The following is a 20,108-nucleotide window of genomic DNA, read 5'->3' as shown; positions in this document are numbered from 1 at the left end:
CCCTTACTTTTGCCCGACGAAGCAGTGAGTGGCTGTGAGGACCCATTGAGGGGTGATCATAGAATCACAGAATCATAGAATAGTTAGGGTTGGAAAGGACCTTAAGATCATCTAGTTCCAACCCCCCTGCCACGGACAGGGACACCTCTCACTAAACCATCCCACACAAGGCTTCATCCAACCTGGCCTTGAACACCGCCAGGGATGGAGCACTCGGAACCTCCCTGGGCAACCGATTCCAGCGTCTCCCCACCCTAACAGGAAAGAATTTCCTCCTTATATCCAATTTAAACTTCCCCTGTTTAAGTTTTAACCCATTACCCCTTGTCCTGTCACTACAGTCCCTGACAAAGAGTCCCTCCCCAGCATCCCTGTAGGCCCCCTTCAGGTACTGGAAGGCTGCTCTGAGGTCTCCACGCAGCCTTCTCTTCTCCAGGCTGAAAAGCCCCAACTTCCTCAGCCTGTCTTCATACGGGATGAGGGACCCCCCGCAGATGTGCGAGAATGCGGTGGCTGTGGGGAACTGGATGCTGAGCACCCGCGGCCAGGCGCCCTGGTGCGCATCCGTGCCTCCGACGATGCGCGACATCCCGTAAGAATCAGCCATGGGACGGGTACCGCAGGTCCCTCTTGAAGCAGAAGCCCAACACTTGATGCTTAGGGATGAAGGGCGAGCATTGTCCCGCCCCATTGGGTGCTGCAGGGAAAAGGGACCCTCTGCAGTGTCCCAGAGATGAGCATCATCCTGCCTCCTAGGGTGCTGCAGGACACAGGACCCTATGGGGTGCCCCATAGCTGTGCTGTGCCAGCGCATGGGGTGATGGCAAGCAAGTGGGGCTCCTCAAATCCCACCTCCCCATTGGTGTGACCGTGGCTGGGAGCAGCAGCATCTCCCTATGGAATACCAGGAACCCTGGAGCCTGGAGCCACTCACCCACAGCTGTCCCAGGAGCCTTGCACCAGCCAGGCCGAAGCCAGCAGGATGATGACACGGAGCAAAGCCATCGCTGCCACCACCGCTAAGAGTGACACCAAGGAGGTGACACCAAGGAGCTGCAAGCAAGGAGCTGCAAGCACCACTGCACCCAAAGCGCAACTGCCCCGGGGATACGGGTGCTGGATGCAGGTCCCTTGGAGCTGGGGCTGATGTCATAGAGAGGCAGGTTCCATGGGGGGAGCTCCATGGGGAGGGGGGTGGGTCAGGGGTGTCGATGGGGGCTTCCATGGGGAGATGGGGGGGTTCTGATGCGCTTGGGGTGCTCTGAATCCCTATGGGATGCTCTGGAGCTCTGTATTATGCTGTGGTTGTGTGATGCTGTGAATCTCTGCGGGGTGCTCTGCTTGGTGGGATGCTCTGGAGCCCTGTGGGATGCTCTGGAGCCCTGTGGGATGCTCTGGAGCCCTCTGGCATGCTCTGCTTGTGGGATGCTCTGAATCCTTGTGGGATGCTCTGATTCCTTATGCGATGCTCTGCCTGTGGGATGCTGTGAATCCCTGTGGGATGCTCTGCTTGTGGGATGCTCTGAATCCCTATGGGGATTTAAGGTCCCTTCCACCCCACACCACGCTGTCTGACTGTAAAGTACGATTTGCATTTGGCTGCAGAAGAGCTCTCAGCACTGCCCAGGCCCAGGAGCAGGTGCAGACATTTGTGCAGAACATCCTGTCTCTGCTGCTGGCCTTGCCAGAGGCCACTGGAGACCGCTGAGGGCAGGTCAGGCCTGGAGAGCAGCCAGGATCAAGGGCAGCAGCGCCACCTCCTCTGAAGGAAGCCCAAGGGCTGAGGCTCTGCCGTCTCTCCTTTGCCCTGCACCACCCTTGGCTTTCAGCCCGACAGCAGAGCCCTTCTGCAGCCGCCTCTCAGCTCTTGTTGTTCGCTGGCAGCTTCCAAAGGCACTTGTGCCTCTGCCGGAGCCAGAGCAATGGCCCAGCCCGTGCTGCGGTGTGTGGGGCGCTCTGATGGCACCATCAAGGGAGTGCAGGGCTCGGCAGCGCTGGCAGGAGCAGAGCTGTGGGGCCTGACCCTGCTCCCGGGGCAGACGTGGGTGAGCTCCAGCACTTGGGGTTTTTGGGGAGGAACCTTGAGCAGTTAACCCCTAGGGTTAACTCCGGTTAGAGGTAACCCTAACCTTAACCCTAACCCTAACCCTAACCCTAGTTAACTCCGGTTAGGGTTAACCTAACCCTAAACTTAAGTCTAACGCTAAGCCAGACCCTAACCCTAACCCTAACCCTAAGCCTGTGATTAAACCCGCAACTAGGGTTAATTCTGATTAGGGTTAATGCTAACACTAATCCTAACCCTAACCCTGGGGTTAACTCCGCCCCCAGGCTTAACTCTGGTGAAGGTTAACCCTAACCCTAACCCTAACCCTAACCCTAACTCTAACCCTAACCCTAACCCTAGTTAACTCCGGTTAGGGTTAACCTAACCCTAAACTTAAGTCTAACGCTAAGCCAGACCCTAACCCTAACCCTAACCCTAAGCCTGTGATTAAACCCGCAACTAGGGTTAATTCTGATTAGGGTTAATGCTAACACTAATCCTAACCCTAACCCTGGGGTTAACTCCGCCCCCAGGCTTAACTCTGGTGAAGGTTAACCCTAACCCTAACCCTAAACCCTAACCCTAATCCTAACCCTAAACCTGATCCTAACTGCAACTCTAACCCTAACCCTAAGACTCAACCTGGTCTTAACTCCACCCCTAGGGTTAACTCCGGTTACAGTTAACCCTAACCCTAACCCTAACCCTAACCCTATCCCTAACCCTAACACGTAACCCTAAACCTAACCCTATCCCTAAACCTAAGACCTAACCCTAAACCTAACCCTGTACCTAACCGTGACCCTGACCCTAACCCTAAAGCTAACCGTAATTCTAAACCTAACCCTAACCGTGATCCTAAGCCGTATAATATTCCTGGACCACGACCTGCCGTATCCAACACTTGTGGGTCTCGGCATTGGCCCAAGCCACGTCCATGATTCTGACCATCATGAAGCAATCCGTGGTGAAGCTGGGAGGGAGTGGAAGAGCAGGGATTGGAGCCATAGGACAAGGGCTGATGGGTTCCGAGAGGGAATTGCAGGCTGGAGATAAGGAAGGGATTCCCTAAGAGGGTGCTGGGGCACTGGGATGGCATGGATGGAGAAGGTTTGGATGCTCCATCCCTGGCAGTGCTGCAGGCCAGCTTGGAGCAAGCTGCTCTATGGAAGGCATCCCTGCCCATGGCAAGGGGTTGGAAGTGGATGATCTCAAGCTCCTTCCCAACCCACCCCACTCCATGATCCATAACCATTGCATTGCATTCCATTCCATTTTAATCTATTCTAATCCATTCTATGGAGAAGAGGGATGGGAAGGAGCCACATTCCGGCTGCTTCCCAAAGGAAAGCAGTGTGCCTTAGGCTCAAGGGCTGTCAAGCTGGAAGCAGCCTTCTCCTGAGCGCTCTTCCCAGTGCATCCAGGATGGGGAAGGGGACGGGCTGGGAGCTGCTCCTGGCCTATTCCCTATGGCTGCAATCCCTTCTCCCCCTTACTTTTGCCCGACGAAGCAGTGAGTGGCTGTGAGGACCCATTGAGGGGTGATCATAGAATCACAGAATCATAGAATAGTTAGGGTTGGAAAGGACCTTAAGATCATCTAGTTCCAACCCCCCTGCCACGGACAGGGACACCTCTCACTAAACCATCCCACACAAGGCTTCATCCAACCTGGCCTTGAACACCGCCAGGGATGGAGCACTCGGAACCTCCCTGGGCAACCGATTCCAGCGTCTCCCCACCCTAACAGGAAAGAATTTCCTCCTTATATCCAATTTAAACTTCCCCTGTTTAAGTTTTAACCCATTACCCCTTGTCCTGTCACTACAGTCCCTGACAAAGAGTCCCTCCCCAGCATCCCTGTAGGCCCCCTTCAGGTACTGGAAGGCTGCTCTGAGGTCTCCACGCAGCCTTCTCTTCTCCAGGCTGAAAAGCCCCAACTTCCTCAGCCTGTCTTCATACGGGATGAGGGACCCCCCGCAGATGTGCGAGAATGCGGTGGCTGTGGGGAACTGGATGCTGAGCACCCGCGGCCAGGCGCCCTGGTGCGCATCCGTGCCTCCGACGATGCGCGACATCCCGTAAGAATCAGCCATGGGACGGGTACCGCAGGTCCCTCTTGAAGCAGAAGCCCAACACTTGATGCTTAGGGATGAAGGGCGAGCATTGTCCCGCCCCATTAGGTGCTGCAGGGAAAAGGGACCCTCCGCAGTGTCCCAGAGATGAGCATCATCCTGCCTCCTAGGGTGCTGCAGGACACAGGACCCTATGGGGTGCCCCATAGCTGTGCTGTGCCAGCGCATGGGGTGATGGCAAGCAAGTGGGGCTCCTCAAATCCCACCTCCCCATTGGTGTGACCGTGGCTGGGAGCAGCAGCATCTCCCTATGGAATACCAGGAACCCTGGAGCCTGGAGCCACTCACCCACAGCTGTCCCAGGAGCCTTGCACCAGCCAGGCCGAAGCCAGCAGGATGATGACACGGAGCAAAGCCATCGCTGCCACCACCGCTAAGAGTGACACCAAGGAGGTGACACCAAGGAGCTGCAAGCAAGGAGCTGCAAGCACCACTGCACCCAAAGCGCAACTGCCCCGGGGATACGGGTGCTGGATGCAGGTCCCTTGGAGCTGGGGCTGATGTCATAGAGAGGCAGGTTCCATGGGGGGAGCTCCATGGGGAGGGGGGTGGGTCAGGGGTGTCGATGGGGGCTTCCATGGGGAGATGGGGGGGTTCTGATGCGCTTGGGGTGCTCTGAATCCCTATGGGATGCTCTGGAGCTCTGTATTATGCTGTGGTTGTGTGATGCTGTGAATCTCTGCGGGGTGCTCTGCTTGGTGGGATGCTCTGGAGCCCTGTGGGATGCTCTGGAGCCCTGTGGGATGCTCTGGAGCCCTCTGGTATGCTCTGCTTGTGGGATGCTCTGAATCCTTGTGGGATGCTCTGATTCCTTATGCGATGCTCTGCCTGTGGGATGCTGTGAATCCCTGTGGGATGCTCTGCTTGTGGGATGCTCTGAATCCCTATGGGGATTTAAGGTCCCTTCCACCCCACACCACGCTGTCTGACTGTAAAGTACGATTTGCATTTGGCTGCAGAAGAGCTCTCAGCACTGCCCAGGCCCAGGAGCAGGTGCAGACATTTGTGCAGAACATCCTGTCTCTGCTGCTGGCCTTGCCAGAGGCCACTGGAGACCGCTGAGGGCAGGTCAGGCCTGGAGAGCAGCCAGGATCAAGGGCAGCAGCGCCACCTCCTCTGAAGGAAGCCCAAGGGCTGAGGCTCTGCCGTCTCTCCTTTGCCCTGCACCACCCTTGGCTTTCAGCCCGACAGCAGAGCCCTTCTGCAGCCGCCTCTCAGCTCTTGTTGTTCGCTGGCAGCTTCCAAAGGCACTTGTGCCTCTGCCGGAGCCAGAGCAATGGCCCAGCCCGTGCTGCGGTGTGTGGGGCGCTCTGATGGCACCATCAAGGGAGTGCAGGGCTCGGCAGCGCTGGCAGGAGCAGAGCTGTGGGGCCTGACCCTGCTCCCGGGGCAGACGTGGGTGAGCTCCAGCACTTGGGGTTTTTGGGGAGGAACCTTGAGCAGTTAACCCCTAGGGTTAACTCCGGTTAGAGGTAACCCTAACCTTAACCCTAACCCTAACCCTAACCCTAGTTAACTCCGGTTAGGGTTAACCTAACCCTAAACTTAAGTCTAACGCTAAGCCAGACCCTAACCCTAACCCTAACCCTAAGCCTGTGATTAAACCCGCAACTAGGGTTAATTCTGATTAGGGTTAATGCTAACACTAATCCTAACCCTAACCCTGGGGTTAACTCCGCCCCCAGGCTTAACTCTGGTGAAGGTTAACCCTAACCCTAACCCTAACCCTAACCCTAACTCTAACCCTAACCCTAACCCTAGTTAACTCCGGTTAGGGTTAACCTAACCCTAAACTTAAGTCTAACGCTAAGCCAGACCCTAACCCTAACCCTAACCCTAAGCCTGTGATTAAACCCGCAACTAGGGTTAATTCTGATTAGGGTTAATGCTAACACTAATCCTAACCCTAACCCTGGGGTTAACTCCGCCCCCAGGCTTAACTCTGGTGAAGGTTAACCCTAACCCTAACCCTAAACCCTAACCCTAATCCTAACCCTAAACCTGATCCTAACTGCAACTCTAACCCTAACCCTAAGACTCAACCTGGTCTTAACTCCACCCCTAGGGTTAACTCCGGTTACAGTTAACCCTAACCCTAACCCTAACCCTAACCCTATCCCTAACCCTAACACGTAACCCTAAACCTAACCCTATCCCTAAACCTAAGACCTAACCCTAAACCTAACCCTGTACCTAACCGTGACCCTGACCCTAACCCTAAAGCTAACCGTAATTCTAAACCTAACCCTAACCGTGATCCTAAGCCGTATAATATTCCTGGACCACGACCTGCCGTATCCAACACTTGTGGGTCTCGGCATTGGCCCAAGCCACGTCCATGATTCTGACCATCATGAAGCAATCCGTGGTGAAGCTGGGAGGGAGTGGAAGAGCAGGGATTGGAGCCATAGGACAAGGGCTGATGGGTTCCGAGAGGGAATTGCAGGCTGGAGATAAGGAAGGGATTCCCTAAGAGGGTGCTGGGGCACTGGGATGGCATGGATGGAGAAGGTTTGGATGCTCCATCCCTGGCAGTGCTGCAGGCCAGCTTGGAGCAAGCTGCTCTATGGAAGGCATCCCTGCCCATGGCAAGGGGTTGGAAGTGGATGATCTCAAGCTCCTTCCCAACCCACCCCACTCCATGATCCATAACCATTGCATTGCATTCCATTCCATTTTAATCTATTCTAATCCATTCTATGGAGAAGAGGGATGGGAAGGAGCCACATTCCGGCTGCTTCCCAAAGGAAAGCAGTGTGCCTTAGGCTCAAGGGCTGTCAAGCTGGAAGCAGCCTTCTCCTGAGCGCTCTTCCCAGTGCATCCAGGATGGGGAAGGGGACGGGCTGGGAGCTGCTCCTGGCCTATTCCCTATGGCTGCAATCCCTTCTCCCCCTTACTTTTGCCCGACGAAGCAGTGAGTGGCTGTGAGGACCCATTGAGGGGTGATCATAGAATCACAGAATCATAGAATAGTTAGGGTTGGAAAGGACCTTAAGATCATCTAGTTCCAACCCCCCTGCCACGGACAGGGACACCTCTCACTAAACCATCCCACACAAGGCTTCATCCAACCTGGCCTTGAACACCGCCAGGGATGGAGCACTCGGAACCTCCCTGGGCAACCGATTCCAGCGTCTCCCCACCCTAACAGGAAAGAATTTCCTCCTTATATCCAATTTAAACTTCCCCTGTTTAAGTTTTAACCCATTACCCCTTGTCCTGTCACTACAGTCCCTGACAAAGAGTCCCTCCCCAGCATCCCTGTAGGCCCCCTTCAGGTACTGGAAGGCTGCTCTGAGGTCTCCACGCAGCCTTCTCTTCTCCAGGCTGAAAAGCCCCAACTTCCTCAGCCTGTCTTCATACGGGATGAGGGACCCCCCGCAGATGTGCGAGAATGCGGTGGCTGTGGGGAACTGGATGCTGAGCACCCGCGGCCAGGCGCCCTGGTGCGCATCCGTGCCTCCGACGATGCGCGACATCCCGTAAGAATCAGCCATGGGACGGGTACCGCAGGTCCCTCTTGAAGCAGAAGCCCAACACTTGATGCTTAGGGATGAAGGGCGAGCATTGTCCCGCCCCATTAGGTGCTGCAGGGAAAAGGGACCCTCCGCAGTGTCCCAGAGATGAGCATCATCCTGCCTCCTAGGGTGCTGCAGGACACAGGACCCTATGGGGTGCCCCATAGCTGTGCTGTGCCAGCGCATGGGGTGATGGCAAGCAAGTGGGGCTCCTCAAATCCCACCTCCCCATTGGTGTGACCGTGGCTGGGAGCAGCAGCATCTCCCTATGGAATACCAGGAACCCTGGAGCCTGGAGCCACTCACCCACAGCTGTCCCAGGAGCCTTGCACCAGCCAGGCCGAAGCCAGCAGGATGATGACACGGAGCAAAGCCATCGCTGCCACCACCGCTAAGAGTGACACCAAGGAGGTGACACCAAGGAGCTGCAAGCAAGGAGCTGCAAGCACCACTGCACCCAAAGCGCAACTGCCCCGGGGATACGGGTGCTGGATGCAGGTCCCTTGGAGCTGGGGCTGATGTCATAGAGAGGCAGGTTCCATGGGGGGAGCTCCATGGGGAGGGGGGTGGGTCAGGGGTGTCGATGGGGGCTTCCATGGGGAGATGGGGGGGTTCTGATGCGCTTGGGGTGCTCTGAATCCCTATGGGATGCTCTGGAGCTCTGTATTATGCTGTGGTTGTGTGATGCTGTGAATCTCTGCGGGGTGCTCTGCTTGGTGGGATGCTCTGGAGCCCTGTGGGATGCTCTGGAGCCCTGTGGGATGCTCTGGAGCCCTCTGGTATGCTCTGCTTGTGGGATGCTCTGAATCCTTGTGGGATGCTCTGATTCCTTATGCGATGCTCTGCCTGTGGGATGCTGTGAATCCCTGTGGGATGCTCTGCTTGTGGGATGCTCTGAATCCCTATGGGGATTTAAGGTCCCTTCCACCCCACACCACGCTGTCTGACTGTAAAGTACGATTTGCATTTGGCTGCAGAAGAGCTCTCAGCACTGCCCAGGCCCAGGAGCAGGTGCAGACATTTGTGCAGAACATCCTGTCTCTGCTGCTGGCCTTGCCAGAGGCCACTGGAGACCGCTGAGGGCAGGTCAGGCCTGGAGAGCAGCCAGGATCAAGGGCAGCAGCGCCACCTCCTCTGAAGGAAGCCCAAGGGCTGAGGCTCTGCCGTCTCTCCTTTGCCCTGCACCACCCTTGGCTTTCAGCCCGACAGCAGAGCCCTTCTGCAGCCGCCTCTCAGCTCTTGTTGTTCGCTGGCAGCTTCCAAAGGCACTTGTGCCTCTGCCGGAGCCAGAGCAATGGCCCAGCCCGTGCTGCGGTGTGTGGGGCGCTCTGATGGCACCATCAAGGGAGTGCAGGGCTCGGCAGCGCTGGCAGGAGCAGAGCTGTGGGGCCTGACCCTGCTCCCGGGGCAGACGTGGGTGAGCTCCAGCACTTGGGGTTTTTGGGGAGGAACCTTGAGCAGTTAACCCCTAGGGTTAACTCCGGTTAGAGGTAACCCTAACCTTAACCCTAACCCTAACCCTAACCCTAGTTAACTCCGGTTAGGGTTAACCTAACCCTAAACTTAAGTCTAACGCTAAGCCAGACCCTAACCCTAACCCTAACCCTAAGCCTGTGATTAAACCCGCAACTAGGGTTAATTCTGATTAGGGTTAATGCTAACACTAATCCTAACCCTAACCCTGGGGTTAACTCCGCCCCCAGGCTTAACTCTGGTGAAGGTTAACCCTAACCCTAACCCTAACCCTAACCCTAACTCTAACCCTAACCCAAACCCTAGTTAACTCCGGTTAGGGTTAACCTAACCCTAAACTTAAGTCTAACGCTAAGCCAGACCCTAACCCTAACCCTAACCCTAAGCCTGTGATTAAACCCGCAACTAGGGTTAATTCTGATTAGGGTTAATGCTAACACTAATCCTAACCCTAACCCTGGGGTTAACTCCGCCCCCAGGCTTAACTCTGGTGAAGGTTAACCCTAACCCTAACCCTAAACCCTAACCCTAATCCTAACCCTAAACCTGATCCTAACTGCAACTCTAACCCTAACCCTAAGACTCAACCTGGTCTTAACTCCACCCCTAGGGTTAACTCCGGTTACAGTTAACCCTAACCCTAACCCTAACCCTAACCCTATCCCTAACCCTAACACGTAACCCTAAACCTAACCCTATCCCTAAACCTAAGACCTAACCCTAAACCTAACCCTGTACCTAACCGTGACCCTGACCCTAACCCTAAAGCTAACCGTAATTCTAAACCTAACCCTAACCGTGATCCTAAGCCGTATAATATTCCTGGACCACGACCTGCCGTATCCAACACTTGTGGGTCTCGGCATTGGCCCAAGCCACGTCCATGATTCTGACCATCATGAAGCAATCCGTGGTGAAGCTGGGAGGGAGTGGAAGAGCAGGGATTGGAGCCATAGGACAAGGGCTGATGGGTTCCGAGAGGGAATTGCAGGCTGGAGATAAGGAAGGGATTCCCTAAGAGGGTGCTGGGGCACTGGGATGGCATGGATGGAGAAGGTTTGGATGCTCCATCCCTGGCAGTGCTGCAGGCCAGCTTGGAGCAAGCTGCTCTATGGAAGGCATCCCTGCCCATGGCAAGGGGTTGGAAGTGGATGATCTCAAGCTCCTTCCCAACCCACCCCACTCCATGATCCATAACCATTGCATTGCATTCCATTCCATTTTAATCTATTCTAATCCATTCTATGGAGAAGAGGGATGGGAAGGAGCCACATTCCGGCTGCTTCCCAAAGGAAAGCAGTGTGCCTTAGGCTCAAGGGCTGTCAAGCTGGAAGCAGCCTTCTCCTGAGCGCTCTTCCCAGTGCATCCAGGATGGGGAAGGGGACGGGCTGGGAGCTGCTCCTGGCCTATTCCCTATGGCTGCAATCCCTTCTCCCCCTTACTTTTGCCCGACGAAGCAGTGAGTGGCTGTGAGGACCCATTGAGGGGTGATCATAGAATCACAGAATCATAGAATAGTTAGGGTTGGAAAGGACCTTAAGATCATCTAGTTCCAACCCCCCTGCCACGGACAGGGACACCTCTCACTAAACCATCCCACACAAGGCTTCATCCAACCTGGCCTTGAACACCGCCAGGGATGGAGCACTCGGAACCTCCCTGGGCAACCGATTCCAGCGTCTCCCCACCCTAACAGGAAAGAATTTCCTCCTTATATCCAATTTAAACTTCCCCTGTTTAAGTTTTAACCCATTACCCCTTGTCCTGTCACTACAGTCCCTGACAAAGAGTCCCTCCCCAGCATCCCTGTAGGCCCCCTTCAGGTACTGGAAGGCTGCTATGAGGTCTCCACGCAGCCTTCTCTTCTCCAGGCTGAAAAGCCCCAACTTCCTCAGCCTGTCTTCATACGGGATGAGGGACCCCCCGCAGATGTGCGAGAATGCGGTGGCTGTGGGGAACTGGATGCTGAGCACCCGCGGCCAGGCGCCCTGGTGCGCATCCGTGCCTCCGACGATGCGCGACATCCCGTAAGAATCAGCCATGGGACGGGTACCGCAGGTCCCTCTTGAAGCAGAAGCCCAACACTTGATGCTTAGGGATGAAGGGCGAGCATTGTCCCGCCCCATTGGGTGCTGCAGGGAAAAGGGACCCTCCGCAGTGTCCCAGAGATGAGCATCATCCTGCCTCCTAGGGTGCTGCAGGACACAGGACCCTATGGGGTGCCCCATAGCTGTGCTGTGCCAGCGCATGGGGTGATGGCAAGCAAGTGGGGCTCCTCAAATCCCACCTCCCCATTGGTGTGACCGTGGCTGGGAGCAGCAGCATCTCCCTATGGAATACCAGGAACCCTGGAGCCTGGAGCCACTCACCCACAGCTGTCCCAGGAGCCTTGCACCAGCCAGGCCGAAGCCAGCAGGATGATGACACGGAGCAAAGCCATCGCTGCCACCACCGCTAAGAGTGACACCAAGGAGGTGACACCAAGGAGCTGCAAGCAAGGAGCTGCAAGCACCACTGCACCCAAAGCGCAACTGCCCCGGGGATACGGGTGCTGGATGCAGGTCCCTTGGAGCTGGGGCTGATGTCATAGAGAGGCAGGTTCCATGGGGGGAGCTCCATGGGGAGGGGGGTGGGTCAGGGGTGTCGATGGGGGCTTCCATGGGGAGATGGGGGGGTTCTGATGCGCTTGGGGTGCTCTGAATCCCTATGGGATGCTCTGGAGCTCTGTATTATGCTGTGGTTGTGTGATGCTGTGAATCTCTGCGGGGTGCTCTGCTTGGTGGGATGCTCTGGAGCCCTGTGGGATGCTCTGGAGCCCTGTGGGATGCTCTGGAGCCCTCTGGCATGCTCTGCTTGTGGGATGCTCTGAATCCTTGTGGGATGCTCTGATTCCTTATGCGATGCTCTGCCTGTGGGATGCTGTGAATCCCTGTGGGATGCTCTGCTTGTGGGATGCTCTGAATCCCTATGGGGATTTAAGGTCCCTTCCACCCCACACCACGCTGTCTGACTGTAAAGTACGATTTGCATTTGGCTGCAGAAGAGCTCTCAGCACTGCCCAGGCCCAGGAGCAGGTGCAGACATTTGTGCAGAACATCCTGTCTCTGCTGCTGGCCTTGCCAGAGGCCACTGGAGACCGCTGAGGGCAGGTCAGGCCTGGAGAGCAGCCAGGATCAAGGGCAGCAGCGCCACCTCCTCTGAAGGAAGCCCAAGGGCTGAGGCTCTGCCGTCTCTCCTTTGCCCTGCACCACCCTTGGCTTTCAGCCCGACAGCAGAGCCCTTCTGCAGCCGCCTCTCAGCTCTTGTTGTTCGCTGGCAGCTTCCAAAGGCACTTGTGCCTCTGCCGGAGCCAGAGCAATGGCCCAGCCCGTGCTGCGGTGTGTGGGGCGCTCTGATGGCACCATCAAGGGAGTGCAGGGCTCGGCAGCGCTGGCAGGAGCAGAGCTGTGGGGCCTGACCCTGCTCCCGGGGCAGACGTGGGTGAGCTCCAGCACTTGGGGTTTTTGGGGAGGAACCTTGAGCAGTTAACCCCTAGGGTTAACTCCGGTTAGAGGTAACCCTAACCTTAACCCTAACCCTAACCCTAACCCTAGTTAACTCCGGTTAGGGTTAACCTAACCCTAAACTTAAGTCTAACGCTAAGCCAGACCCTAACCCTAACCCTAACCCTAAGCCTGTGATTAAACCCGCAACTAGGGTTAATTCTGATTAGGGTTAATGCTAACACTAATCCTAACCCTAACCCTGGGGTTAACTCCGCCCCCAGGCTTAACTCTGGTGAAGGTTAACCCTAACCCTAACCCTAAACCCTAACCCTAATCCTAACCCTAAACCTGATCCTAACTGCAACTCTAACCCTAACCCTAAGACTCAACCTGGTCTTAACTCCACCCCTAGGGTTAACTCCGGTTACAGTTAACCCTAACCCTAACCCTAACCCTAACCCTATCCCTAACCCTAACACGTAACCCTAAACCTAACCCTATCCCTAAACCTAAGACCTAACCCTAAACCTAACCCTGTACCTAACCGTGACCCTGACCCTAACCCTAAAGCTAACCGTAATTCTAAACCTAACCCTAACCGTGATCCTAAGCCGTATAATATTCCTGGACCACGACCTGCCGTATCCAACACTTGTGGGTCTCGGCATTGGCCCAAGCCACGTCCATGATTCTGACCATCATGAAGCAATCCGTGGTGAAGCTGGGAGGGAGTGGAAGAGCAGGGATTGGAGCCATAGGACAAGGGCTGATGGGTTCCGAGAGGGAATTGCAGGCTGGAGATAAGGAAGGGATTCCCTAAGAGGGTGCTGGGGCACTGGGATGGCATGGATGGAGAAGGTTTGGATGCTCCATCCCTGGCAGTGCTGCAGGCCAGCTTGGAGCAAGCTGCTCTATGGAAGGCATCCCTGCCCATGGCAAGGGGTTGGAAGTGGATGATCTCAAGCTCCTTCCCAACCCACCCCACTCCATGATCCATAACCATTGCATTGCATTCCATTCCATTTTAATCTATTCTAATCCATTCTATGGAGAAGAGGGATGGGAAGGAGCCACATTCCGGCTGCTTCCCAAAGGAAAGCAGTGTGCCTTAGGCTCAAGGGCTGTCAAGCTGGAAGCAGCCTTCTCCTGAGCGCTCTTCCCAGTGCATCCAGGATGGGGAAGGGGACGGGCTGGGAGCTGCTCCTGGCCTATTCCCTATGGCTGCAATCCCTTCTCCCCCTTACTTTTGCCCGACGAAGCAGTGAGTGGCTGTGAGGACCCATTGAGGGGTGATCATAGAATCACAGAATCATAGAATAGTTAGGGTTGGAAAGGACCTTAAGATCATCTAGTTCCAACCCCCCTGCCACGGACAGGGACACCTCTCACTAAACCATCCCACACAAGGCTTCATCCAACCTGGCCTTGAACACCGCCAGGGATGGAGCACTCGGAACCTCCCTGGGCAACCGATTCCAGCGTCTCCCCACCCTAACAGGAAAGAATTTCCTCCTTATATCCAATTTAAACTTCCCCTGTTTAAGTTTTAACCCATTACCCCTTGTCCTGTCACTACAGTCCCTGACAAAGAGTCCCTCCCCAGCATCCCTGTAGGCCCCCTTCAGGTACTGGAAGGCTGCTATGAGGTCTCCACGCAGCCTTCTCTTCTCCAGGCTGAAAAGCCCCAACTTCCTCAGCCTGTCTTCATACGGGATGAGGGACCCCCCGCAGATGTGCGAGAATGCGGTGGCTGTGGGGAACTGGATGCTGAGCACCCGCGGCCAGGCGCCCTGGTGCGCATCCGTGCCTCCGACGATGCGCGACATCCCGTAAGAATCAGCCATGGGACGGGTACCGCAGGTCCCTCTTGAAGCAGAAGCCCAACACTTGATGCTTAGGGATGAAGGGCGAGCATTGTCCCGCCCCATTGGGTGCTGCAGGGAAAAGGGACCCTCCGCAGTGTCCCAGAGATGAGCATCATCCTGCCTCCTAGGGTGCTGCAGGACACAGGACCCTATGGGGTGCCCCATAGCTGTGCTGTGCCAGCGCATGGGGTGATGGCAAGCAAGTGGGGCTCCTCAAATCCCACCTCCCCATTGGTGTGACCGTGGCTGGGAGCAGCAGCATCTCCCTATGGAATACCAGGAACCCTGGAGCCTGGAGCCACTCACCCACAGCTGTCCCAGGAGCCTTGCACCAGCCAGGCCGAAGCCAGCAGGATGATGACACGGAGCAAAGCCATCGCTGCCACCACCGCTAAGAGTGACACCAAGGAGGTGACACCAAGGAGCTGCAAGCAAGGAGCTGCAAGCACCACTGCACCCAAAGCGCAACTGCCCCGGGGATACGGGTGCTGGATGCAGGTCCCTTGGAGCTGGGGCTGATGTCATAGAGAGGCAGGTTCCATGGGGGGAGCTCCATGGGGAGGGGGGTGGGTCAGGGGTGTCGATGGGGGCTTCCATGGGGAGATGGGGGGGTTCTGATGCGCTTGGGGTGCTCTGAATCCCTATGGGATGCTCTGGAGCTCTGTATTATGCTGTGGTTGTGTGATGCTGTGAATCTCTGCGGGGTGCTCTGCTTGGTGGGATGCTCTGGAGCCCTGTGGGATGCTCTGGAGCCCTGTGGGATGCTCTGGAGCCCTCTGGCATGCTCTGCTTGTGGGATGCTCTGAATCCTTGTGGGATGCTCTGATTCCTTATGCGATGCTCTGCCTGTGGGATGCTGTGAATCCCTGTGGGATGCTCTGCTTGTGGGATGCTCTGAATCCCTATGGGGATTTAAGGTCCCTTCCACCCCACACCACGCTGTCTGACTGTAAAGTACGATTTGCATTTGGCTGCAGAAGAGCTCTCAGCACTGCCCAGGCCCAGGAGCAGGTGCAGACATTTGTGCAGAACATCCTGTCTCTGCTGCTGGCCTTGCCAGAGGCCACTGGAGACCGCTGAGGGCAGGTCAGGCCTGGAGAGCAGCCAGGATCAAGGGCAGCAGCGCCACCTCCTCTGAAGGAAGCCCAAGGGCTGAGGCTCTGCCGTCTCTCCTTTGCCCTGCACCACCCTTGGCTTTCAGCCCCACAGCAGAGCCCTTCTGCAGCCGCCTCTCAGCTCTTGTTGTTCGCTGGCAGCTTCCAAAGGCACTTGTGCCTCTGCCGGAGCCAGAGCAATGGCCCAGCCCGTGCTGCGGTGTGTGGGGCGCTCTGATGGCACTATCAAGGGAGTGCAGGGCTCGGCAGCGCTGGCAGGAGCAGAGCTGTGGGGCCTGACCCTGCTCCCGGGGCAGACGTGGGTGAGCTCCAGCACTTGGGGTTTTTGGGGAGGAACCTTGAGCAGTTAACCCCTAGGGTTAACTCCGGTTAGAGGTAACCCTAACCTTAACCCTAACCCTAACCCTAACCCTAGTTAACTCCGGTTAGGGTTAACCTAACCCTAAACTTAAGTCTAACGCTAAGCCAGACCCTAACCCTAACCCTAACCCTAAGCCTGTGATTAAACCCGCAACTAGGGTTAATTCTGATTAGGGTTAATGCTAACACTAATCCTAACCCTAACCCTGGGGTTAACTCCGCCCCCAGGTTTAACTCTGGTGAAGGTTAACCCTAACCCTAACCCTAACCCTAACCCTAACTCTAACCCTAACCCTAACCCTAGTTAACTCCGGTTAGGGTTAACCTAACCCTAAACTTAAGTCTAACGCTAAGCCAGACCCTAACCCTAACCCTAACCCTAAGCCTGTGATTAAACCCGCAACTAGGGTTAATTCTGATTAGGGTTAATGCTAACACTAATCCTAACCCTAACCCTGGGGTTAACTCCGCCCCCAGGCTTAACTCTGGTGAAGGTTAACCCTAACCCTAACCCTAACCCTAACTCTAACCCTAACCCTAACCCTAGTTAACTCCGGTTAGGGTTAACCTAACCCTAAACTTAAGTCTAACGCTAAGCCAGACCCTAACCCTAACCCTAACCCTAAGCCTGTGATTAAACCCGCAACTAGGGTTAATTCTGATTAGGGTTAATGCTAACACTAATCCTAACCCTAACCCTGGGGTTAACTCCGCCCCCAGGCTTAACTCTGGTGAAGGTTAACCCTAACCCTAACCCTAACCCTAACCCTAACTCTAACCCTAACCCTAACCCTAGTTAACTCCGGTTAGGGTTAACCTAACCCTAAACTTAAGTCTAACGCTAAGCCAGACCCTAACCCTAACCCTAACCCTAAGCCTGTGATTAAACCCGCAACTAGGGTTAATTCTGATTAGGGTTAATGCTAACACTAATCCTAACCCTAACCCTGGGGTTAACTCCGCCCCCAGGCTTAACTCTGGTGAAGGTTAACCCTAACCCTAACCCTAAACCCTAACCCTAATCCTAACCCTAAACCTGATCCTAACTGCAACTCTAACCCTAACCCTAAGACTCAACCTGGTCTTAACTCCACCCCTAGGGTTAACTCCGGTTACAGTTAACCCTAACCCTAACCCTAACCCTAACCCTATCCCTAACCCTAACACGTAACCCTAAACCTAACCCTATCCCTAAACCTAAGACCTAACCCTAAACCTAACCCTGTACCTAACCGTGACCCTGACCCTAACCCTAAAGCTAACCGTAATTCTAAACCTAACCCTAACCGTGATCCTAAGCCGTATAATATTCCTGGACCACGACCTGCCGTATCCAACACTTGTGGGTCTCGGCATTGGCCCAAGCCACGTCCATGATTCTGACCATCATGAAGCAATCCGTGGTGAAGCTGGGAGGGAGTGGAAGAGCAGGGATTGGAGCCATAGGACAAGGGCTGATGGGTTCCGAGAGGGAATTGCAGGCTGGAGATAAGGAAGGGATTCCCTAAGAGGGTGCTGGGGCACTGGGATGGCATGGATGGAGAAGGTTTGGATGCTCCATCCCTGGCAGTGCTGCAGGCCAGCTTGGAGCAAGCTGCTCTATGGAAGGCATCCCTGCCCATGGCAAGGGGTTGGAAGTGGATGATCTCAAGCTCCTTCCCAACCCACCCCACTCCATGATCCATAACCATTGCATTGCATTCCATTCCATTTTAATCTATTCTAATCCATTCTATGGAGAAGAGGGATGGGAAGGAGCCACATTCCGGCTGCTTCCCAAAGGAAAGCAGTGTGCCTTAGGCTCAAGGGCTGTCAAGCTGGAAGCAGCCTTCTCCTGAGCGCTCTTCCCAGTGCATCCAGGATGGGGAAGGGGACGGGCTGGGAGCTGCTCCTGGCCTATTCCCTATGGCTGCAATCCCTTCTCCCCCTTACTTTTGCCCGACGAAGCAGTGAGTGGCTGTGAGGACCCATTGAGGGGTGATCATAGAATCACAGAATCATAGAATAGTTAGGGTTGGAAAGGACCTTAAGATCATCTAGTTCCAACCCCCCTGCCACGGACAGGGACACCTCTCACTAAACCATCCCACACAAGGCTTCATCCAACCTGGCCTTGAACACCGCCAGGGATGGAGCACTCGGAACCTCCCTGGGCAACCGATTCCAGCGTCTCTCCACCCTAACAGGAAAGAATTTCCTCCTTATATCCAATTTAAACTTCCCCTGTTTAAGTTTTAACCCATTACCCCTTGTCCTGTCACTACAGTCCCTGACAAAGAGTCCCTCCCCAGCATCCCTGTAGGCCCCCTTCAGGTACTGGAAGGCTGCTCTGAGGTCTCCACGCAGCCTTCTCTTCTCCAGGCTGAAAAGCCCCAACTTCCTCAGCCTGTCTTCATACGGGATGAGGGACCCCCCGCAGATGTGCGAGAATGCGGTGGCTGTGGGGAACTGGATGCTGAGCACCCGCGGCCAGGCGCCCTGGTGCGCATCCGTGCCTCCGACGATGCGCGACATCCCGTAAGAATCAGCCATGGGACGGGTACCGCAGGTCCCTCTTGAAGCAGAAGCCCAACACTTGATGCTTAGGGATGAAGGGCGAGCATTGTCCCGCCCCATTGGGTGCTGCAGGGAAAAGGGACCCTCCGCAGTGTCCCAGAGATGAGCATCATCCTGCCTCCTAGGGTGCTGCAGGACACAGGACCCTATGGGGTGCCCCATAGCTGTGCTGTGCCAGCGCATGGGGTGATGGCAAGCAAGTGGGGCTCCTCAAATCCCACCTCCCCATTGGTGTGACCGTGGCTGGGAGCAGCAGCATCTCCCTATGGAATACCAGGAACCCTGGAGCCTGGAGCCACTCACCCACAGCTGTCCCAGGAGCCTTGCACCAGCCAGGCCGAAGCCAGCAGGATGATGACACGGAGCAAAGCCATCGCTGCCACCACCGCTAAGAGTGACACCAAGGAGGTGACACCAAGGAGCTGCAAGCAAGGAGCTGCAAGCACCACTGCACCCAAAGCGCAACTGCCCCGGGGATACGGGTGCTGGATGCAGGTCCCTTGGAGCTGGGGCTGATGTCATAGAGAGGCAGGTTCCATGGGGGGAGCTCCATGGGGAGGGGGGTGGGTCAGGGGTGTCGATGGGGGCTTCCATGGGGAGATGGGGGGGTTCTGATGCGCTTGGGGTGCTCTGAATCCCTATGGGATGCTCTGGAGCTCTGTATTATGCTGTGGTTGTGTGATGCTGTGAATCTCTGCGGGGTGCTCTGCTTGGTGGGATGCTCTGGAGCCCTGTGGGATGCTCTGGAGCCCTGTGGGATGCTCTGGAGCCCTCTGGCATGCTCTGCTTGTGGGATGCTCTGAATCCTTGTGGGATGCTCTGATTCCTTATGCGATGCTCTGCCTGTGGGATGCTGTGAATCCCTGTGGGATGCTCTGCTTGTGGGATGCTCTGAATCCCTATGGGGATTTAAGGTCCCTTCCACCCCACACCACGCTGTCTGACTGTAAAGTACGATTTGCATTTGGCTGCAGAAGAGCTCTCAGCACTGCCCAGGCCCAGGAGCAGGTGCAGACATTTGTGCAGAACATCCTGTCTCTGCTGCTGGCCTTGCCAGAGGCCACTGGAGACCGCTGAGGGCAGGTCAGGCCTGGAGAGCAGCCAGGATCAAGGGCAGCAGCGCCACCTCCTCTGAAGGAAGCCCAAGGGCTGAGGCTCTGCCGTCTCTCCTTTGCCCTGCACCACCCTTGGCTTTCAGCCCGACAGCAGAGCCCTTCTGCAGCCGCCTCTCAGCTCTTGTTGTTCGCTGGCAGCTTCCAAAGGCACTTGTGCCTCTGCCGGAGCCAGAGCAATGGCCCAGCCCGTGCTGCGGTGTGTGGGGCGCTCTGATGGCACCATCAAGGGAGTGCAGGGCTCGGCAGCGCTGGCAGGAGCAGAGCTGTGGGGCCTGACCCTGCTCCCGGGGCAGACGTGGGTGAGCTCCAGCACTTGGGGTTTTTGGGGAGGAACCTTGAGCAGTTAACCCCTAGGGTTAACTCCGGTTAGAGGTAACCCTAACCTTAACCCTAACCCTAACCCTAACCCTAGTTAACTCCGGTTAGGGTTAACCTAACC

This window comes from Lathamus discolor, unplaced genomic scaffold (assembly GCF_037157495.1).
Source record: "Lathamus discolor isolate bLatDis1 unplaced genomic scaffold, bLatDis1.hap1 Scaffold_73, whole genome shotgun sequence".
Taxonomy (NCBI): Eukaryota; Metazoa; Chordata; class Aves; order Psittaciformes; family Psittacidae; genus Lathamus; species Lathamus discolor.
This window is presented reverse-complemented; position numbering follows the sequence as displayed.